General features: G+C 35.1%; 1 long non-coding RNA gene across 1 annotated transcript in view; it reads right to left on the bottom strand.

Annotated features, from left to right (window-relative positions):
* LOC148225511 (uncharacterized) overlaps positions 1 to 24,182 on the bottom strand; it is a 53,077-nt gene that overhangs the window by 6,353 nt on the left and 22,542 nt on the right. The gene's annotated exons all lie outside the window — the stretch shown is intronic.

Raw genomic sequence — 24,182 nt, 5'->3', positions numbered from 1 at the left:
TGAAATGAGCGGCACAAAGGAAATTATATAAAACTGAAATACACATATTTTGTCAAAGCATCTCAAACTTATCCTTTATTGCAAGAATACACCATGGATCTTTACAGATAAATGACGGAAGAGATATTCCCTACAATCATTGAAATTGAAAAAAAAATCCCCCCTCTGGAGGTGTTTTTTATGTTAAATAAACCTAAATTATTTTTTAAACTATGCATTCATGCAGAAAAAAACCCTCCATAATCTCTTAGTATCATTTATTGTAGTCAGCAGTCTTAATTGCCTCCCTGAAATGGATCAGAGTTCTGGGAATTACACACGAAAATGATGTTACCGCTCTCCAGTCTTCACATTCCTTGATATAATCTCATTAAAAATATCAAGCCTCTAGGTGAGGGAATACATATGGATGCTAAACGCATTTTAAGCAGGAGCACCTAAACTGATGACCTAGTTATTACAGAACAAAGCAGCTGAAGATGAATTTTAATGCTGAAGTAAAGCAGTTTTCTTTTTTTGTTATTACTACAATTATTAACATGTTTTTGGGCTGAATTTTCTTATTACCCTGGAAAAAAAATTGTAATTCTGAATCAATCAAAACAGTGAAATGACATTTTGGTGTAACATAAACTCTTATTTTCCAGTAGACCACACAAGTTAAAAAAAAAAAAGAACCCAGTAGAACTCAACAGTTTCATTAGCTAAAATTACCATAAAGAGATGGAAAAAGAGGTATACCAACTTGCAATTTTTGCTTGAAAATTGTAATTCGTTTAAAAAAAGAAAGAAAAAACAAAAAAGAAAAAGCGCTGGAGGGAACAGACTCATCTCCCAGCCAAACAAATAGCAAAAAGGGGGGAAGTTATTCTGGATTCCACATATGAAATAAATCAATTTTAGAGAATTGGATTTCCTTTTATAAATTTCAAAGAATTATTCTGCAAGAGCTGGGTATAAAACCTGGAATATCGTATGTGCTCTGTGATCTGATGTGTTCTAAGAAAGAATCATTTTGTCTTTGGTGCAGATTAATAAAGGCATTATATGGACTGGGCTTCAAAATCAATAGTTTAAAAAATCTGAAATATTTCAATATTTTCAATATCAGTCTTATCAGGTCAGCTGTGTGTGAGTCCCGTGGATTACACCCAAGACACAGAACAATATAAATTAATTTAATGAATGCTATGTGACACTGTGCTTTAGAAACAAATGGTCATAAACACTTTTGCAGTAATTGAAATAGATTTAAAAATAAATAAAAAAACAGTAATCTTCCTGCACGTGAGGTATTAGTGTTATTTTGCATATGATAAACTCCAATTTCAGAGGTTTATAAGCCAAGTACAGAAATTTGTTTTTCAGAAACACACCCTCAAAAATAATAATAAAAAAACCTTCCCCCCCCTCCCCCTTCTTTAGCAGTATCATTAGTCTGTAGTCAGAAATGGCCTGCTTGGGGGATTGGTGACACAAGATAGTGAATTTCATGTCATGGCTGCCAGTTCAGATCTGTCATGTGTACATGAGAATAATTATCCTCTGACGGCTGTTGAGTGACTTGTGTTATAAGTAGCAGTATCACAAGGAGTGATTGTGGGCACAGTAGTGGAAGTCTTGGCAGGGAAGGCTAAGGATTACATGAAAAAGAACACTGAATTTCCTTTTTGCTTTCAGGAGCTGTTCCTCACAGATAGGCTGTTAGTTTGCAGAAGCTTCCAGACTTACATCTTGGAGAGGATCTTCTAGTGTTATAGCACTATAACAGGGACAGAAACCTTCCCTCACCTGAGAACTCTTAATAATCTTTCACTTAATCTAAAAAAAGGGTCAAACTTGACCTGAATTGAATGGATCACAGTTTTTTATTCTGCCTAGACCTAATTAATATTTTGCTGCACTTTCACATATCCAGATCTCTTCCTGTGCTTGGAGAAATCAAATGAAAGGTAAGGAAGGACCTCAGAGAAAACCACCTGAGTAGGATTAGCTATGGCAGTCATATGAGTTGAGAGGATAAGTTTTCCCTAACACTTGGCTGTGTGCACATTTTTTCAAATTTAAGGTTTATTTTTGTACTATTTTTTAAGCTTTAGTTTAAAATTCCAAGGACTACAAATATGGAGTATTGATAAAAAGTCTTCTTAAAAACAAGGTCACCAAACTCGCCAAAAGACAGAGTTTTGATATCACATTCCTCATATAAGCTCTCATGATTTTGAGTTTTTTTGTAGTTTCCTCTCAGAAGTATGGGTGAGTATAGACCAGTGGGATCTGATACTCAGGACAAGACTCAAGTATTCTGTAGGTGTCATATGGAATTCAGAATAGACTAATAACTAAGCTAATTTAGACAGCTGCTTAAGTTTTGAAGCTCTAGAATTACAATACCTCTGGTCATTAAGACACCTTCTGCTCATGAGCCTCAGAGAATGATCTGGTGCAGATTGTGTGAAATACACGCCTTGTTGTTGCAGCTTGTTGCCCACATCTGTGCATCTGTGCCTGAAGATTGGATCTGCCCATGTTAGGTTTGCAGACGTGCTTGAAAGACATTGACCATATGTAGGAGACAGAGGCAAATGCAATGGTCACTCAGCTGCTCTTCAGATTCAAGCTTTCTCACTAAATGTAAATTATTTTAATGTCCTACACAGACATAGTCTAAGGAAGTCTAAATCCAGATTAATTTATAGTCCAAGACTCCAGGCACCGCATAATCTTCCTGCTGTTGCTGTATCATTGGGAAAGGTGCTGCTCTGGATTACTGTCAGACAAAACCATCTACGTAGATGCTCACACATTTCCTTCACACATTTCTGCCACAATTCAGCTGGTAAATTCTTCTAAGTTAATTACTTAATCTAGAACATTTTGATTTAGATAGACGGGGAAGCTATTACAGGAACAATGGATCTGGAAAACAATGTGTGGTAAGGTAGAGTGAAGTCATAAATACTCAATAAATTATGATCTTTCTCAGATGGCACAGATGCAACAAGAATTGTATGTATTTATGCACTAAGGAAAAGACTTGAAGATCTGTCAGAAGAAAAGCAAGAACAACTGAGGTACTTGGTATTCTCAGGAAAGAGATAAACTTCTAAACTGCATATAGGGCTGCCATTTGAAGCTCCTTTAATGTAAAGTGGTAACCTCTGAGTGTTAACAAAAGCATGAATGCTGTTTTCAGAAATATGCAATGAAATGTCTATCATGCAGCTTTGAAACTGAAAGTCTTTTCAAATAAAATGTATGTGAAAATCAAGTCTTATGTTAAAAGAACGTTGTTCAGGTTGAAGAATACTCAAAATTTAGAAAAGTTAGGCAACTTTTGCATATGTGGAATAGCATTCAAACCTGAATGATATGGTCACGTACTTAAACCACCCTCAGTGGCCTCATTTTATCTGTGTCCAAGACAATCCCTGGCAATGAGCCTCTTCAGCATTTGTATTCTCACTGCCATTGGTTGACAGTAAACCTTACTGAATGTGCACAGAACATTCTGTTCTGTGGTCAAAAAGGCTGACTTCTACAAAGATTTTTCTGTGGCCACTAATTAATGTTGTATACACCTAATTCAAAACTTTAGCCAATGTGTTTCCTGTGATCAAAAGTCATTAGAATTTCAGCACAGGGTAGCTTCATCTATTTTGGTCAAAAATAAATTTACCAAATTAAATGAAAATGTGGGCAAAATAAATTAAAACCAGAAATACACAGTAACTTTAGAAGGCCAGTTTGAGATCTCAGAACCTGATTTTTGAGGTTCTTCACTATTTCATTGCACTTTATAAATATGTTACACAGGCCCACCAGTTAATGAGTATTTTAGATTACATACTAAGATTTTTCCTCGTTGAAATGAAGGACACATAACTTTGGATAACCCGAAAACTTGGTTTAATTAACTTGGCTAACATTGCATAGCAACTTGAAGCTGTTTCTTCTTGCCTGTAGCAACTTTGTGAGAGAAAAAGGACAAACACCCAACTCATGGCAGGATTCAGTTACTGTTGTCATATGTGAACACTTCCTTTCTAACCGGAGTTACTGTGATTTATATAAGTACCAAATTGATTAGAGCTATTATACCATCTGTTAATCTTACACACTTGATAATGCACCCTGGCTCAATTATATTCCCAAGGTCTTGACTTCCCATTCTCACAGAGAGGTAAATGCTGATTTTGTCAGTTTGTGCTCTGAAGCTTCTCACCATTCCAATTTTAGATGTCATCAAAAAAGATCTTTTAGCGTCCCATGATGTCCATCTCCATGCATCTCTTTGAAATACAGGATCCTTCTCAACTCTGAATTTTTCTGCTGCCAGGGCTTCCACATTCATGTTCCAGTCTCTCTTCTTTTTTGCTGCAACCAGTTCTTCCTTTTCTAAACCAATCTTTTTGATCCCTAGGCCATGGGTTTTCTGGGCTAAATAGTCTACATGCAATGCATGATCAGTCTTCTAATAGATTGTTCTGTCTCATGTCTCCTTATTAATTGGAGGATTTAGGACATGCGGTTTTGCTTCACCTTGCCAGGAGCACTATTTTCACAGTTGAAAATCATTGCCTGCCAGTTGCAGCTAATGAATGACAAGCTTCTGCAAAAGTGCCAAAGTTCGTTTTGGGGCATTACCTGCCTGGTCCCTTTTTCCATATATCCAACTGTCTCCCACTTGTTAGCATTCAGTATTTTTTCACCTGTGCATGCTAATTTTTCAGATGTTTGTAAATTTTTGAAATTTGGGAAGATTTTCTAGAGACAGTAATATCTAAATCCACTATTTGGTAGTGCCTTTCTATCAAATACAATGTCTTTGTGGTAAATAAATTGTAAAAATTTACAATAGAAAACTTCCTATCATTTTTTAGCGTCAGAAACATTAGGACTGTTATACTGATATCCAAGCAGTCCAGTATTGTCAGACATGAAAAATCAAACTACCATGTAGCCAAAGCAGTAGATGTTTATGATGGGTCAGTCTTTATGTCTCAGAGAGAAAACAGGAGTTTAAAAAAAGGTCCCTTTTACTACATATGACAAATTTGAAACCTAAGGGATGACCTACTAAATATTAGCAATAACAGAGTTCCTCACACTCTCATGATTATCTCATGATTATTACCTTGAGATTTTCCTCACTTCTCTATGATTCCAAATGTCTTCCCAAAGTTTATTTAATTTCTGGCAGTGAAAAATATTAGTTAGAACTATTTATAAAGTAGGATCATAAATATTTCCAGAATATGTTTTACAAATAAATACCTCGGTGTTGAAAGCAATCCATTAGTCAGTCCAAGACCTCAGATAGTCAAGGCCGCAAAAAATATTTTTGGAAAAAATAGCTGACTTCTGTGTTTTTAAAATATTAGTGGATATTTATTTCTTTTCCTCCCAGGATCACCTCTCTAAGTAGCCAAGCCCTATATGAGTAAAGATTCAGTGGTAGAAAGGATCTCTCAGAGGCAGACCTTTGGTTTTTACCTGATTGCTAATTCCAACTTTCCCAGACATAATGGGGAAGTATTAATTTAGTGCACTTTTTTTTTTCCTGAAAAGAAAAATGAATTCTTAATATGTGGATATTGTATGGATTCCATATTTAGACAATTTGCCTTTTAGTACTTTTGTTGACAGTACGCCTACCAAGGTTTGAATTATGCCAGAGCTTAATTATAGCAGTTTCACACAGTACAGGGCTAGCTGCTTTTCACTATTTGGAATACCTTAGACCAACCTCAGATTACAGTATCTTCAGTTCCCTGTGAAAATACCTCCCTATACTGCACTAAAACATGTCTTATTAAAACTAATTTTCTAATCGTACACATAGTTTTACTCATGCTTTATTTTTTTCTCATCCCTTTTTTTCATATTTTCTAAAAGATTCCTCAGAAAAGAATTTTTTTGACATATTTTGAAATCTTCCAATTCTTGGAAGTGTTCAAGGCTAGACTAGATGGGGCCCTGAGGAATGTTATCTAATGGGTGACATCCTTGCCTTTGGCAGGAGTTTTGGAGCTCAATCATATTTATAGTGTCTTTATAGTGCCTTCCAACCCAAATAATTCTATGATTTAAGATCTATTTCTCCACAATATTTTGCTAATTAAAATTTAGTGTCCATTTCTGGGCCTAAACTTATCAAAATTTTTTCTAATGCTCTTCTCTCAACTACCAAACATAAATTGATTTCAGCACACTCATTAGATACTAATTTAATTAGAATGATGTTGCCCCTTCTATTTTTACAATTAAAAGTTATTAATATATCAAAATGATCTTAAATTTGAAAATTCATTATGAAACATGTAAATACGGAAATGGTGCCTTATTTGCATCAATGTCTCATATTGTGGATTGATTCTTTGATGAAAATGGGTCATTTTATAATGACAGAATTTGTATATCTCAAAGGTTAGTCGTGAAAAGACACTAGTAACTCAATCTGAATCACACAAAAATATTGTCAGTACATTAATGACTTTGTAATTGTTAGAATTTTCTTACACTACTAGTATTTGTTACTTGCAGACCTGAGGGAATATTTTTATCTACCAACCCACCTTTCCTCTAGGAAGAAGTGTGGGATATACGTCAAGACTTAGGTAGCTTTCTATACAGTAAAGAAAATATTAGTACATGATTTTTTTCCAACACCTGTCTCTGCATAAACAACAGTAAAAGAAACTGAAGCATGCCCTTCTGTAATTTCGGAAACAGTTGTTAATTGTGTGAAAAGGAGGCAGAGCCAGGCAGTAATGAACATTCAGACAGGATGCTATCCTCAGAAGGATAGAAAGCTAATACTCAGACTGCCTTTCTGCCATGTATGAACTAAGAAATAAGTCAGTCCTTAGCTGCATAGGGAGCTAATATTTATTTGAAAAGTACTTTATAGAAGAAAAAATAGTGGGTTTAGTTTATTGCTATGTTAAAATATTTTAGGTTAAGATATCCCATTCCAATGCAAATGTCTATAAATATATGTAATTCCTGTACAATAGCTTTTGCAAAGGCAACTGATAGAGCCAAATAAGGTTCTGTAACTTGGTTTTGATGAAGACAGTCAGTCAGTCAGTCAGTCAGTCAACTTTTGCCTCTAGAAAACAGTATGGATGTCAGGTGGAAAGTTCCTTAGGTTGCCTGGTGACCTCCATGCAACTGAGTAAGTCAACAGCTGCTGCAAGTAAGGATGATGGACACTTACCACTTGTAAAGATGATGGAAATTGATTAAACCCTATTGGGACCCTAGAAGCTACAAAGACTGGAGGAGCAACAGACCACACTTGCCTCAGAAAAAATTTAGAAATTCCTAACAGTGCTTAACGAGCTTGGTAGATGTGCTGTTCACTTACATGAACACACACACACACATACGGACACACATACGTATGTGTGTATATATATATATATATATATATATATATATATATATATGATACAATTTGCATCAGTTGTTACAATTTTTAATTAAATATTATCCTATAATCTGTTTAAATGTTCAGAGTAAACACATGCCTGGTGTAATTTAGAAAAGAAGTGTACAATAAATATAATGGTGAGAGTATATGCATTGCCATATAATCTCCGAATCACTCTGCCATCCCAAGGTAGTTTTATAAATGCATATCTCTGTTGTTTGAGTGTTGACTGACAAAAACTCAAGGCAGGATGTAATCAAGAATATTGCAGATCTCTGTATGAAACAGAATGGCTTAATCATTTCTGAGACCTAGCAATTTTGGAGCAGTTCTATTGCTATAAAAACTAAAGCTTCACTTAGATTTAAATAAGATCTGTAGTCAAATTACAGTGTGAAAGATGAAGAGAGAAACAATAGGGTCAGTACTGAGGACGTGTATTTCTCTTTTTCTTTCTTTAATCCAACTAATATAGGTTTCTTGTGCTATGATAAGAATATTTGATCAGTGAAAGCATGTTTTAATGCCTTGAGGTGTAAAAGATGTTTTCTAGACAGACACAAGACAACGAGGATGATAATTTGGACAAGATGTTTCTAAAGGACCAACTACCAGCAAAGTAATCAGCTGCTGGGCAAAGAAAACACTAGGGGAGGAATGACACAAAGTAAAGTGACAATATCAACAGAAGACAGCAGAGCTGGAGGAAATTCTGTATTACATTGTGCCATCCCACTAGTGATGTGTAGACAAAGATATAATCATACTACAATTTGATACAAAGCAAAATAATCATATAGCACTTACTTGAATGCTTAAGGCAATTATGGCTGATTACAGTAACTTATTAATATGTCTGTACTAGTAAGCACTTAATTGACATTTGATTGTCAATTTAAGACCAAAACTCAGACTGTAACAAACCCAAAGTAAATAAGTGTAATAGAAGGTTTATTAAAAGCAGCCTCTATCAGTTTATAAATTACTTAATTCATACTGTGAACACAGAGCACTAAAATATTTACAAAAATATCGTAAATACATGAAAAAAATAACTGAATGTTCAATTTAATTTCATGTACGACTGCATATTTCAATAATAAAATCCAAACTTGAACAGAACAATACCAAAAGGAGTTTAGTCTTTGTTTTAAAACCATTAGAATTCAAACATCTCTATCAACAATAGTACTATATATGCATGATGTCTAATTTTTAATGAAAATGACATGATCTGCATGCGTGGTCAACATAAAAGACAATTTAGCCCTTTATGTTTATAAGAACACAGAATCACTGGCTGTGGGTGACAGCTAATTTCCTCTAGTCTCTTTATGCCCCGCAGCTATTAATGCACACTGATCTTCAAGAATTACTGGAAAAATTAAACACAAACATAAAAAGAACAAAAAGAAAGCCATCAATTTAAGGCTAATTTCAAGAAAATAATTTGAAATGCACTACTGTATATAAAGAAGATACAATATAATGCTGGACTAATAATTTTGTAGGAAAAACAGCCTGGTATCACACACACAAAACTATTATAAAGTACAGATGTTCTTTTAGATTGGGGAAAAAAGCTCTCTTTTAGTATATTTAAACAAACCATATGGGATTCATTTTAGTTATTTCAAAGCTTTTTTAGATATTTCTTGAACAAATACTTCAAGTGTATGATATGGGATGTGAAAAAACTCTCTAACATACTTTTATTCCTTGGTATTAAAAAGGTACAAGGCAATAATTTAAGAACTTAATACCAAATGGATTAACTAGAAACCAAAAACCAGTAAAATAAGAAAAGAATGAAGCAGAATAAAATTTTCTACTTGGTTTTACTGCCTTTGCCAAATAATTTCCTATTTTTTGTTTAAGTTAAATAAGTGTGGTATAATTCACATCTAAGTTCATTCGCTTTTACTTTCTGGTAATCTGTGCTTTCCTCTAGCTGTGCAGAAAATTCTCCACTATTTTATCCAATCTGATTTATTTGTTTATCCTTGGTTGTTCAACATTCCTTCTTAATAGAAATTCCATTTTGCCCTTTGAGGAAACTTTTTGGTTATTTGATTGCAGGATGTGTGTGACAAAGCCGTGATTAGAAGAAAAAGTCTCAAGCAAGTTGATATCTTTCTGCCCTTCCTTCTCTTGGTATTGAACTCAAAGACATATATCCTGATTACAACTAGCTACCTGCAGTTCAGATTGTTGACACTGATTTTGAGTTTGAAATTGTGGTTTTGCCTGTTCAAGTTATTAATTGCATCAAGACGTACACTGAAAATAATAATGAATTAGATATATTGGATATATCTAATTTAGGATATGTTGTTGATGCAACATATTCCTATAGAACAATCCAAAAAAAAGAATGCAATTCTCTTAGAAGGTATTCAGGGTTCAAGAAGTTTTTGTACCTTAACCCCAGCCAAATGAGTCAGGATTGGTAGCCTGGAGAAAAGAAGACTCAGTGGGATCTTATCACTGCCTACAGCTACCTGAAAGGAGGTTGTAATGATGTGGGGGTAATTGGTCTCTTCTCCCAAGAAAAAAGTGATGGGATGAGAGGAAATGTCATCAAATTGCATCAGGAGAGGTTTAGATGGAATATTAGGAAAAGCTTCTTCACTGAAAGGTTGGTCGGGCATTCAAAACAGGCTGCCCAGGGAAGTAGTGGAATCTGCTTCCATTCCTGGAAGCATTCAAAAGGTTTTTGAATGTGGCCTTGGGGAATATGATCTAGAGGTGAGCACAGTGGTGCTGGGTTAAAAGTTGGACTCAAGGATCTTGGAAGACTTTGTCAACCTTAACAATTCCATGGTTCTATCATTCTATTGCAGTTTCCAGTCTTTTCTGTGAAACTCCAGTGCACTTCACAATCACTGCATGAAGTGACTTTGCTAGATGGATATGTTTAGCCAAGAATGTCATACAACAATATGTCATAAGCTCTATAGCCAATTTGAAAATTGGTCTAAAGCTCAATATGTAGATTTTGAGGGGAAATAACACAGTGATCTTTTCCACATCAAAGACAAAATAAATGCAGTATTTTAGTGAAGAAACCACAGAAGAAAGGAATTATTTGGTTTCGAGGATTGGTAAGAGGAGATAGAGTTTATGCCTCCAAACAAATTGCTCCCAATCTTTTTTTCATGTGAAATGGTTATCTGAAATCTGCATATAATTAGTGCTGCTTTTGGCATGTTTTCTAATGAAGAGTTGACCTCATCCCACAGTCCATAATAAGGTAACTGTTACTACCCGTCATTCCAAGCAGGATTTCATGATTAAATGACTCAACAAACTCAAGCTGCCTTAACAAAAGATGCTGGTCATTTGCTAGTGGGATGAAAAGAGATGAAAACCTTATTTAGTATACTTAGGAACATTAGCAGAATGGCAGTTTAATCATGTATATATGATTGGTAAGCATTTGCATTCTATTGAGGCTGAATATTAACATAGGTGAATAATTCCCACTAATTTCACTGCAGATAATTGGAACTTGTCTGAAAGAGTGTGGCTTCCAAAAAGGAAGTAATTGCATGGTTATGTGCCTAAGTTCTGAGGCAGGAAATGTTTGGAGATTCAGATTTTATATGAATTGGGACTCTCTGCATTCCACAGAATATACTCTGAGCTCATACAATGGAAATATTGCATGTTGAGGAATTTAATGTCTTCATTTTCTTTTTTTAAGACTTAATGGGACATTTTTTCCAGTTCAATGTATGTGAAACTTTGCTTGTTTGATCATATTCTAGATGAGCTTAGTATATATAATCTTTAATAGGTAACAGTATAGATTTCTGTGGGTTGGATACTTTCTATTAGCAGTCACTCAAATTACTAGATTTAACATTGTCATTAGTGATAATTATGATTCATTTTGCTACATGAGGAAACTGGAATAGAAGACGATGAATCACACTTTTGCAATGACATGACATAATCTGTTGGCAAAAAATACAACATGTAGTTTAAACTAGTTTAATTTTTATTCGTTGTGCTAATCCTCAACATTTCAATCAACTTAATAACAATAATTTTTGGCTCAGCCCACCTATTTCCAAAAATAAATACTTCTATTAAAGCTATGTAATCCCATTTCCAGCAGCATTTATAGAACGTCCATGTAACTGTGCTGGTCAGAAAAGGGCACTTCCTTCTCCCATTTTACTTAACACATCTTATTTGCAAATAAACATTGAAAATATGTCCCTTTTTACCACCTCTTTACAGTTTTGTAACCTGGCTGTGTTGTCTTGATTGCTGAGATTTTTTAAAGGAAAGAAAAAATATTTAAGTCGCAGTACGATGGCCCCATACCAAAAACATATTGCTGTGCATTCAATTGCAATATTTCTCCTGAGGCCAAAACACTATTTTCACCAAGAATAATGGTATGCAAAATAACAGGAAACATACTGTGAATAATGTCTTACATATGGAACCCTTGGTACTGTTAGTAAAACATTGGTTATGTGCATGCAAAATTAAATGGCCATGAAGAAGAGACAACATAATGGTTTGTGGATTTATGATGTATTAGCTAATCTCTTTTTTATTTTATTTTAAACACTAATGTTTCTACTTTAAAAATATTTCTAAAATTATTGCATATACCCCTACTCTTACACATGGCAAAATGAAAAAAAAAAACAAACTCCAATACTTAAGTAAAGAAAATATAAGGAAGGGACAGGTGAGCAAATACCAACTTGACAGTGATGTTGGACTTCACCCTGAGTAGCTCCAAAAACCAGATAGGCAAAAATGATCAAGATTTTTATTAACTTATCATAATGGATTATTAGTTTGGTTTGACTCAAAAATGATCACGAACTTACCCTTCATCCTGACCTTACTACTGCTCCTATATCTGACACATCTTTCTGTTGCAGTTATTTCTGTAAAGCCATTGCCAAAATGTGAGGAATTCTGTTGTCTGAATTCCCCTCCCTCCCAAATTCTGGTGGAAGGATCATCAAATACTAGATCATAACTCATTCTATACACTAAGTCTTTATATGGAAATAGAACAATCACTTCTGAAAACATTAGTGCTTCCAAGTTTCATCATTGCTTCACTGCCTTTTGGACAGAAATAACATAGTTCTGTGGAATCCACAAGTTTTTTTTTTCTTAAAGACTGAGCTGTCTGGTTGCATATAACCTAAAACCAACCACCATTACAGACTTCCAGGAGAATTTTTGAAAATTTTCTGGCAATTGAATATCCTAAGAGACATGGGTTTATAAAATCAGGCAATCATAGAATGGGTTAAGAGGGAACTTTAAAGATATCTGTCTAGTCCAATCCCTCTGCTGTAGGAAGGAACATCTTTTACTAGATCAGGTTGCTCAGACTCCTAACACTCCTGATTTTAATGCATTGATAAATGCTTTTATCAGGGCAACCTGTTCTAGTGTTTTACCATCCTCCTCAGAAAAACCTTTTTTCTTATGTCCAAGCTAAACTTAACCTCTTTCAGTATAAAATTTCTCCTTGTCCTGTCACTAAAGGCCCTTGTATAAAATCTCCCTCTGGCTTTCTCATAAGCCCTCTTTACATATTGGAAGGCCACAATAAGGTGTCCCTTCTCTCCTTCAGGCTGAACAACCCCAACTCTCTCAGCCTGTGTTCATAGCAGAGGTATTCCAGCCCCCTCATAATTTTCACTGGCCTCATCAGGACACACTCTAACAGGTACATGCCTTTCTTTTGTAGTGAGCCCCCGAACCTGGTGGGGTCTCATGAGAGATGGAAGAATCACCTCTATCAGTCTGCTGGCCCCAACTCTTTGGTGCAGCCCAGGATATGCTTGGTTTTCTGGGCTGCAAGAGCACATTGCATGCTTATGACCAATTTTTCACCCCCCAGTATCATCAAGCCCTTTTCTGCAGGGCTGCTCACAATCAGTTCAACCTCTAGACTGCACTGATGTTCACTTATAGAAGTCCAGATAGACAACATATCTAGCTTTTCCCTTATCCAGAGATGGAATCACTCCATATTAGAAGGCCACCAGTTTATTCTGGCACATAGTGCCCATGGTGCAGCAATGTTGTCCATCTCTACGCACCTCCTTTTCACTCATATATTTTGACTCAACTTTTAGGAGGGCTTTATGATCTTGCCAGAAGTAGAGGTAAGACAGATTGGTTGCTGAGCTGGGGTGCACCTTTTAACCCTTTCTAAAAATAGGTGTGATGTTTCTCTTTTCTCCAGCCATTTGGGACTTTCCCTAATTACCATGTTTTTTTCTGTATGCTGAAGAGTGGCTTGGCAATCACAGCACCATTTAAGCAACATTATCTGACCATTATCACAGATCTCTTCACATTTTGTAGACACCTACCTTTCTGATATATGAGATGCAGGTGCATGTGATTATCTTCTAGTAAGGATTTTAGTACGAATAGCTAAACTACATCTATAAAAAATATAATCAAAAAGCTATACTTTGTTGACTGTCATATCAGACTGATACTAGATTCTTTTCTCACCAGTCACACTAAAATGATTGCACAAAGTCACAGGTTTGTGCTTTATTGCTAAAATCAAAACAGTTATTTTCTTGAGATATCTTAACACTTTTTTGCAAAAACAGTGTCATCTCTTCTGGAAATATCACTCTGAAAAATCTCACAGGTCTGCTTCCCTAAGGATGCACTTTATACATTTTACACCTTCTACTCATTCTTTAACCATATTGGTCAATGCCTTGGGCATGAGTGTTACTGGCTGCAGAAATAATTTCTGACAATCTTACATCAGAACTTATCATAATATCACAACAGTTACACTGTTATCACAATTTGATACACAATCATTACAAAGAGGAATTTTTGACAAATAACCCAAGTGTTCTAATTTAAGAAATATTCTATCTTCCTTTTTCCCCCCTCTTCACACAAGCAAATAAGATCACAATAACCTTTTAGTACCAAGGGTGACTTCTATATTTAAACACATGAATATAGCTGTCTACTTTTGTCAAGAAAACTTAGTCATAGATGTTCCTTTCTTGTATTTCTGTAGAGCCCAAACCTTGAGAAATCAACTATCTGAATTAGAAATAAATTAGTTCTAGACAGATTCTGGAAGCATCCTAGCTTGTGCATCTTTTCATTGTAATTCACACGCTGTTTTCTGGTACTGTGAACTCAAGTATATGAGACTACTCATCAAAGAAGAGGTCATTCTTAAAGAGGAAAGAGAGCATCAAAGGCACAGTCACAAAAATATTCTCACAAAAATACCCAAAACAATCAAGAGAACAGAATCAGAAGACAAAAGGAGATACTTATTCTTCAGTTTGCTATTATCATTATGGTCTTTTATCATAAAGAATAGTCAGAATGTGCAGAACTGAACCAAAAAGAGCTCTATTTCACTCTGGTTTTGTATGAAATGGCCTCGGAACATCTCAGATGAAGAGTTAATTTTAAAAAAAAAAGCACTAATTTTCAAATAGTTTTCAAACTAGACTTTTGCCTTTCTAGGTATGTAAAAGATGACAATACTCAATTTTATGTAAAGACAAAATTATTATGTTTATTATTAAAATTTTATTATTTGTTTAAATTGTTAACTTGTTCTTATCTCAACCTCTGAGGTTTATTTTTTCTTTACAATCTCCACTACAGGGACAAAGCTGGGGGAGAGTGAGAGGGTGGCTATATGGTACTTAGCTGCTGGCTGGGGTTAAAACACAACAGGGAATTTGCCTGTGAAACAGAGGTTATATTAGCCCTTGAGCATCAAGGAGGTAAAGCTGCAAAGACTGACCATTTTACCTAATGCTTTAGTCATGAAAAAAGCATAGCTGTGATACAGGAGTCTGTCTTGTTTTTTTGACAAATCTGATCCCAGGTCAATGCTGCAGTTATGAGGATGAGGTATAAGAAAGGGTAGATACCTGTCTCTTCTTTGTTTCATTAAGTACTTTAAATAGTGGCCTAAATCACCACTCTTCTGTCTTTGTTCCAATGTCTATTTTAATATGATAAAAAAAGGCCCACAGTGTAATAGAGGTCTAACTGAGACTCTCAAACAATCTAGCTACAAGAAAGACTCTCACACATCTGCTTTCTTACTCCCCCTCTCAGAGGAATGGGTAGGAGAAAATAGAAAAAAAAATAATAAGAAAGCTCATGAAAAGAGATAAAGACAGGGAGATAACTAATTTGTTGCCAATTAAAATAAATTTGTGTAGTTGAGACTCATAAGCGAAAACTAACCACTTTCACAGCCTCAACTTCTCCAGACTCCTTTGTCTTACACTAAGTGGCATAGGGAGAGTGGGAGATAGGGAGTTGCAGTCAGTCCATAACATCTCTGCTGCTTCTTTGTTTTCACTTTTCCCATGCTCTATCATGGGGTCTCTATCAGCACCAATTCTTCAGGAATTAACACCAGTTCTGGCATGGGGTCTTCCATGGGCTGTAGCGTGGATATCTGCTCCCCTGTGAAAGTCCATTTTCTCTTTCTCCTTTTCTCACTTTGATTCTACCGCTTGTGTTTCTTACTCTTTTTCTTCCCCCTTTTCTTGTGCCTGTGTTGGCTCTTCCTTAAATATGTGTTCTCACAGGTACCACCATCTCTGCTGAGGGGTTTAGCTGTGCCCTGTAGTGGGTGAATTGGAGCTGGCTGGATGTCCAGCACAGAACAAACCTTGAGTTCCCACCAGAGAGGCCACACCTGAACCCCTCTGCTGCAGACACCCTGATTCCAATACCCCCCAAAAAATGTCAGCTCAAATCCCTGCATACTGTAAGGAACTAATGAAAAATGGAGGAAAGGAAATGTTAAAAGGGGGAAAGTTCAAGGCTGTGAATTTTGATTGAGAAAAGATTTTCCTAGATCTACAAAGAGGTTACTCACCATATACTCCCTTTTGTGAGTGTTTCCTGTCTGCAGATACATATTTTTTCTTATGCACTCTGAGCACGCTAGATCCATATAGAGCACATGAACCTTAAAGTGCATATGATCCTGCCACTGGAAAGAGATTTATAAGGCAACATGACAGTAAAAATTCCAAGCATACCTGATTGAAACTTTGGCTGGAGACTTTTAAAGAGTCTTTGGGGCACTTCTCATTTCTGTCAGGCTGGAAAGCAATGCACCTGTATCCTGCTTCTCTGCATTTCTGAATGAGCACCTCAGTGTTTGCTTTGTAGTGGAAGATATCACATCCTGAATGCCATGTGCCAAGTTTCACTAGTGATGCTCATGCAGTAGGGTGGAGTGAGACTGACAGCATTGCCTGCCCATGCAGGTTTGGTCTTTGCCCTCTCTGACATGATGACCTCTCCCTCTGCTTTGTTCAAGGTGGGATCTCATTCCTTGCTCTTAGAAGTCTAGTCCTCCAAGCTCACCCAGCAGGGATTTGACTGCAGCAGCACAACTCTGCTTCCACACCAGGGCTTTGGTGACCTTGAAACCTCCTCTCTTTTCCATACTGTTAATGTGTTTCCTTTCCTGAGATCTCAAGAAAAAAATCAAAGCAGTATCTTTTCCCTGACAGAGTTAGGAGGAACCTGTTCTGCTTTGAATTCATATATTCTTTCAAACGTAACAGGTCACTATAATTTCAAACTTCATGCTATATTTTATGGATTATGTATTTTAAAAATATTCCATGCATGAAAATCTCAACTAACTTAAAAAAAAAATCCTGGTTTTCCTTCTTCAGGGAGACAACATGATAGTAAAAATACACAGCAGATATGACACCCTTTTGTTTATTTCAGTCTTACCATTTCTTTTGCCATCGTTCTGAATATTGGAAAGTTTTTTATGTACAAATGTACACAGGTGCTTACAGTCCAACATATTTTATCCTGTTAATTATGATTTTTGATCACAATGTAGCTTTCACCATACGTTTCACATGGTTTTCTCTAGAGAATTGGAAGTTGCATTCTAAACTTTTAAAACGCATGTGGTCTTTGCACACTAGAACAAAGAAGATCTAATTTGGAGAAGTGGGTGCATCTTCTGTGCTATGACTAAAAGAGCTGTTGACTTATTCAAGCAAGATTGTTTCTGAAACAAGACCTGACTTCTTTTTATGGTAAAATACTGTGGTGTAAAGATCAATTTTTGTAAAGGGTGCAGGAAATACACCCTTAATTACAAGATGGTGCAACCTGGCTAAGATTGTAGATATTGTATGAATTATACTTTTCTAGCTTCTAGAAAAATAGTATCTAGCATTAGGATCCACAGGATTGAGTGTCACTGTTCTAAAAGAACAGATTTGTCTGGCAATGATACCATGAATCAAAGCAAGGGGAACAAGTCTCAGTAAAGGCCAAGGTAGGTTGGCCTTTTAGTCAAAATGACAAATGCAGTTCTAAAATTAAATCTGCCTATGGCCAGCTTAAGTGATATAAAAGTGCAACTTACATAAAGCTTTAGAAAAAAAATAAAAAAGAGATACATCCATTGATACTTGATGGTAGAATAACAAAGATTAGAAAGGAAGTAATTACACTAATTACACTTGCAACTTCCCCTGAGTGGGCCTCCATGTATGTGCTGAATCATTTATGACATAACTTGAACTTCTTAGTCTTGGGGACTCATAAGTAGAACTCCTGTGTTGGCTGTGATGACTGACAATGCTAGGCACCCTTGTGAGGGACTAGATTTGATGACCTACTACCTACTCACATTCCAGACTTTGGCCTCCTCTCCTAGATAAGGATGGATTTCAGCCAATGTCAGTACTGGGTTCATGAAACATGTCACATAGATGAGGAAGAGTTTTCTGTGTTTTCACATAATAATGACATGATGGGCAACTGCAACCTCTAAATGGATTGCAATGCTGCCCTGAAGTGACTGTCTCTGGGGACAAGAAGCTATTGTCCATTCAACAATGGGTTTGGCATTGCTGCTTTTACTGTAGTAAATCAGCATCTTCCAAGGAACTGGTTTTTGAAATGAAATATTTGTCTAAAAATGTGCACTGTCAATAATTACAGTTACCTCTTTGCTTTTTTTACTTTTATTTAAATGCATTCTTAGAATTTTTTATAGTTCTTAATATATTGCATGCTATTCAAGGTGCTTTTCAAAGTCTAATCTTGAACAGCTGAAACAAAGATTTCTAAAGTAAATACTTGCAGATCCTTAAATCTAATAGCAGTGCCAGCTACAGATATTGTACTCAAGGGTAAGCAATCTTCTGTTCTTGTAGATACTAATTAAGCTATAGTGTTTGTACGATGGTAAATATCAGTGACTTCTATTTTTCTTCTTTTTTTTTTTGAAGTCTTAACATGCAGATTATGATGGAGTAGTTTAGTTCACACTCTTCTGGCCATTTTCTTATCATTATTATGCAATATAATAAGATATTTCATTTTATTTAGTCTGAAACTTTCGCAAAGAAGTTGCTGAAATTACCTCTAAATTTATAGTTCAGTTATTGGACTCATTATTTCAAACATCTTGGTCTGAATCAATATCAGTAATGATTCATTCTTTTGATTAAGAAGTGACTCCATCTGTAGATGTCAGATAATTACTGAGATGACCTATAATGAGAACATTTCACAACTCTGACTTAAATTTCTTATTCCCTCAACAGCATAATGACTTCCTCCTAGATCTTTTTATAGTGTGTCTATGCTCCTGGGGTTTCTTTTCATGATCAGTCACTATCAGTGGTTGCTTCTATCATCTTTTTTTTAGACAAAGAAAAATAGTGACTCCATATTAAAAAAAAAAAAAGTGTTTTTTTCTAGGATTATATTTTATGTTTTTTCTTTTCCTGTGTATTTCCAAATTTTGTTCTAAAAGCTCTGTTATACTATTGAGTGTTTAAAGCTGACATGGATTGCAATGGTAAGAGATGATAGAGGATACTCTTTGTTATTCATTTAAGTAGTCTAAGGGGAATCAATGTGTTTTTAAATATAAAATATTAAGATTAGAAATGCAAGATATTCTTTTGATCCCAACAGCTGGGAATATGGTATTTAAAAGTTTGTAAGAAGAAATGATAACTTTCACTGTGAGGCTTGCTGAAGTACTTGAAATTCATTGCTATAGCAAAATACAAAGAGTACTTTGTAGTTAAGTCATACATTCTATGTTATTTCTTTGATTCTTTTGTGAACTATTTCCAGGGAATAGAAAAATTACATCAACATCAGACTCTGTCTTTTGACTCAAAACATACCATTTTTTTACTCATATGTATTCACAAATATTTAATATCTTTTTAATATAGTCATGTAAATAGATTGTGACTATCTGCTTTTACTAACAGTCTCTGCTCCCTGCTCTCCTTTTCACTATTTTTACATGTTGGTTTAACAAATGGATTGATTCAATATTGGCCTTTAATTTGGTTAGTATGTCATCCATGGCTGCCAGCTTCTCTGCCAAGAGATTCTCCCAAGCATTCCTAATGCCAAAAAAAGTGACTTTGGTTTTTTTGAGTTAATACTGAAAACCAATAGGTCAAATATATGTTAAACATTTAAAATACAACTATTCAGACAAGCAGTGTAAGGGAATATAGTCCCTACTGTTGACTGCATTTTTTCCTAAGTGAAAGAAACTTCAAGCTCATTAATTACTACAACTTCATTCTTTTCCCAGGATTTACATTCCTGTTATGTGACTGGACTTTCTTAAACAGTTGAAAATAATGAAGGCCAAAATTACAGGCCTATCTCCTAGCTTCCTTTTATAGTAAAGAGAAAGAAATTTTGTCTAACAATAGACCTTGAGTACAGTAGGTCAAAAGCTTCAAATACATTTCTATCACAAAATATCTTTAACTGTACATTTAGTGCATCATAGACATGTGCTTTATTAGTATAAAAAAAAATGAATCATTATCCCTTCCTGATGTACATATACATTTTAGACTTTACATTAAAAATACATGCAGGAATGAGACCAGCAAGAACACTAATGGATGAGACCCATCTAACTTATGAGACCTGAACTCACTGAATTGGGAAAGAAATTCTAACTGATGACTACCCCTTCTGTAATGTGTTTTGTGTGTGTGTGTGTGTGTGTGTGTGTGTGTGTGTGTGCTTTTGATGACAGGAAAAAGAAATAGAGCAATGATGATAAAGGAGGAGCAACCCAGATTGAAACAGTAAAAATCATCAAATAGTCACAATAAGAACTGTACCTTCTTGCAATGATGTCACAGTCTGGTGGGTCCTCAACTACACTGGATTCCATACTTCTGCTGTGTTTCCCCATGTCAGAAATCACATGCTACATTGGATATTATCTAAGCTGCCAATGCTTCGTAATGGTGAGAACATCAGAAGTGCAAAAAAAATCAGATGTTTAAGTAGATAGATCAGGCAAAATTAATTTGATCTCCAGAAAGACAAGGTCTTTATAAAATAAATTTAATATAATACTAAATCTTAAATTTTTTAGAAAGAATCTCATTTTTTTAATCTGGATAATGGGATAAATAATTTCATTTTGTGTGAAAATGAATACCCAATAAAGTAAATTGTTGGTTTTGATTAATCCGTTTCAATTGTGTAGAATCTGCTAGTACCTTTCAGAAGTATTCCCCTGTGTCTTTGCTGGTATCTTCCTTCCTGAGAAAAAATTCTTAACTTCCAAGATAGAATAATTTTTCAGGAGATTCTTATATATATCTATCATTACAAAGTACACTAATTGTTACCAACATTAATTGGGTTCATTTCTCTTAAGATTTGCTTATTTGAAACTGACCTAGATTTTGTTGAGAGATCAGCATTAAGAATTTTTACCACGAGATATTTTGCAGATCTGGCAAATCGCACTGGTGATTTGAACTCTCAGAAACAGGTAAGTATTTCTCAGTATCATAATGGAAACTGTTTAAAATGAGGACATGAATTTCACTAGTTTTCTCCCATGAAAGAGTGTCTATAACAACACAGTAAACATCAATGATTTCCTGCTTGTGCTACAGACCTTCTGATTTAATGGCATATTGGGTCCTGCATAGTGTGTGTCTTCACAAGCTGAACATCCCATCTTATGGACAGAGTTTAGACTGCACTATCACACGTGCTGATGTGGTTTGGCCTTCTTTATAAACACATACTTCCATGTTTGCCTCATGCAAAAGATAAAAATCTCACTCCTTTCTTCTGTTTTGAAATAACCAAGTCAGGCAATTTTAGGCAATTCAGGAATGTCAGGCAATTTCTTTGCAATTTATGCACCTTGATGTTTAATGTAACTACTTGAAAAAAAAATACCTCAGTGCATGTAAGATTTTTATGACACAGTAGTAGTTTTAGCAACAATAATTCAGCTTTCCTGGGAGAAACACATGAATGAAATCCTAGCCAAATTTTGTGCTTCTGTGACCTACTGCTGAGAAAATGATGCTCTTCAGATAGGTATGACTAACTTTTAGAGTTCAGAAGATTCTTGTGTTTTTCAATTTTAATCCCAGAGAAATGCATCAGTTTTTTTGCAAATGAAAAATACTTTTAGAATGAGAAAGAAATGTGCTTCGTTTTAGTCAGAAAATAAAAAAATATATAAATTGAGCCTTAAAAAAATCCTTCTACAAATTGATCACTGATTTATTAGGCACTGCCCATTCGTCTTGATACGATAAATACCTCATTTTCTCTTGATGCAATAGGTGTAAGGTTTTCAAGTAATTTTCTCACACACTTTTGAACAGCTCAACTGGCCTCCCACCCATTTATTCATTTTTGCAGCAACTTATTATTTAAAATTTGTGATCAAAATAAATGATGTTGAAAAGATGATAACAACTTGACACTGAAATGTTTCCTCCTCTCTGAAAGTGAGTCATTTCTCCGTTCATTAAATTTTAGGTAGGTAAGAGTCACTCTTGAAACAGCTACAACATTCTCTTATGTAATAATGAATAATTTAAAGCTTAAAACTTCAGGGCTTGAAGATTTTGATATGGAAATTTAGTAGCTCAAGAAGAAGAATATCCCAGTTTCCCAATGAAACCTGGTATATTCTTCATGGTTGCCAAAGCCAAACATACTAGTGTCATACTGAGTGTCTCTATGGGTTTTTGGAAGCTTGTGTATTCAAACAACATGTAAAGAAATGCAAGAAATAGTCTTGATAGATTTTCAGTCATTTTCTCTGAGTCTGTTTACAAAGTAGTTGCCAAACATAAAATGTCTAACTTGTTTTAATGTTGCATTCTTAAAATTAATTCTTTCAATTTTAATAAAAGAATAGTAAGATTAAAAATATCAAATTAGGTGGTCCAGATAATAATCTCTTAATAAGAACCTTTATCATAGTATCTAAGAGCTTCCAAGGAAAAATCACTATGTTCTGAATAGCTTTGGAAATAAAGAATAAAGGTTCTTTCCATCACCCTATCCCAGCCCCTGTATCATGTTTAGTGAGGTCAGATGACTACATAGTGGAGTCTATTTTTGAAACAATCTCATGTTTTCAGAAGGAATTCAGATTCTTCTGTTGAATCTCATATGAAAATTACCTGATCTTGTAAATCTTCCTGCTAAATCACAATCTGCTTAATTTTTTGCCACTTTCTCTCCTTCTCTCTCTCTCTGTCTCTCTCTTTCTTTTGCTCTTTCTTTTCATTTGCTGATGAAAAGACTTTGGCCTTTTAAAAACATGTAATGCATGGATTGCACTCTTTGCAGTTTTTAGGCACTACTGGGCAAAGCCATTATCAGTGCAAAGCCCAGTGGGAGTTAAAGTGAACAAAAAATAGAGGAAATATGCCCTGCTTTTTTGACAATAAACAAAAGAAAATGTTGAACCAAAGAAAATTTCAGAATTTCTTTGGGATATTAATCATGAAATTTTTCAATTGAAATAGTTAATTGGAGTAAATGATGAAATAAGCAGGTGTAAACAAATTTTTGTCATATAGATTCTGCTGAAATAGATAGTAATGATGCTCTGTTGAAATGTGTTCTATTATCAGCTGTCAACAGAGAATTATTTGAATACTCTTTATGTCCTGGCATGCAACTGGAAGAGCATTTTGGCACTATCATGGTACCCAAGAATTATAAGTTCAAAGTTAAATTCAGAAGCCTAAATTATTTGGGCAGATTCACTGCAGTGTACATAGAGACTGTTCAGTGTATGGAGCTGTGACAGCAGTGCTTTGAGAAGATTGACACTTAATGAGATGATTGAGTTTAAAAAACAAAACTAAATAAAAATACATGTCTAAGAAGTTTTTTTTCTCAGCCTTTAATATCTACCTATGATAGATACTCACATAAGCTATATTTATGGTAAGTTTCATGAACTTTAGCATTAGTTTTTCTCTTTTCTACAAGTAGATTGCTGTTTCTGTCTTCTAATGAAGCCAAAAAGGAGGTTTTGCCTTTCTCTTGCATACTAATACAGTGTCTGGATTGTTGGCCCAAGAAAGTGGCAGAGCTGAGTTCTGACTTTTCTTCATTCTGAGTGGTTTCAAAGGATATTTTAAAGTTCTGCAGATGCATATGTTAAACACAAAAATTAATTTAGTTCTGGACTGTGCTACACTGCTCGACTCTCCTGTTTCAGTCAACGTGCAAGCGATGCAAGATTCTGACAGAAGGTGTGTTAGCAGGAAGCAGCATAAATGCTGCAACTGCAAGAGAGCCCTGCCTGAGTGGGGGCCTTGTTCCAGGCCTTGTTCTCACTACTGCAGAGGAATTCTGCATTAGCAAGTCATTGGCTTGAACACTCATTCTGCATTAAGCA

Source organism: Sturnus vulgaris, chromosome 1 (assembly GCF_052056855.1).
Source record: "Sturnus vulgaris isolate bStuVul1 chromosome 1, bStuVul1.hap1, whole genome shotgun sequence".
NCBI lineage: Eukaryota > Metazoa > Chordata > Aves > Passeriformes > Sturnidae > Sturnus > Sturnus vulgaris.
This window is presented reverse-complemented; position numbering and strand designations above follow the sequence as displayed.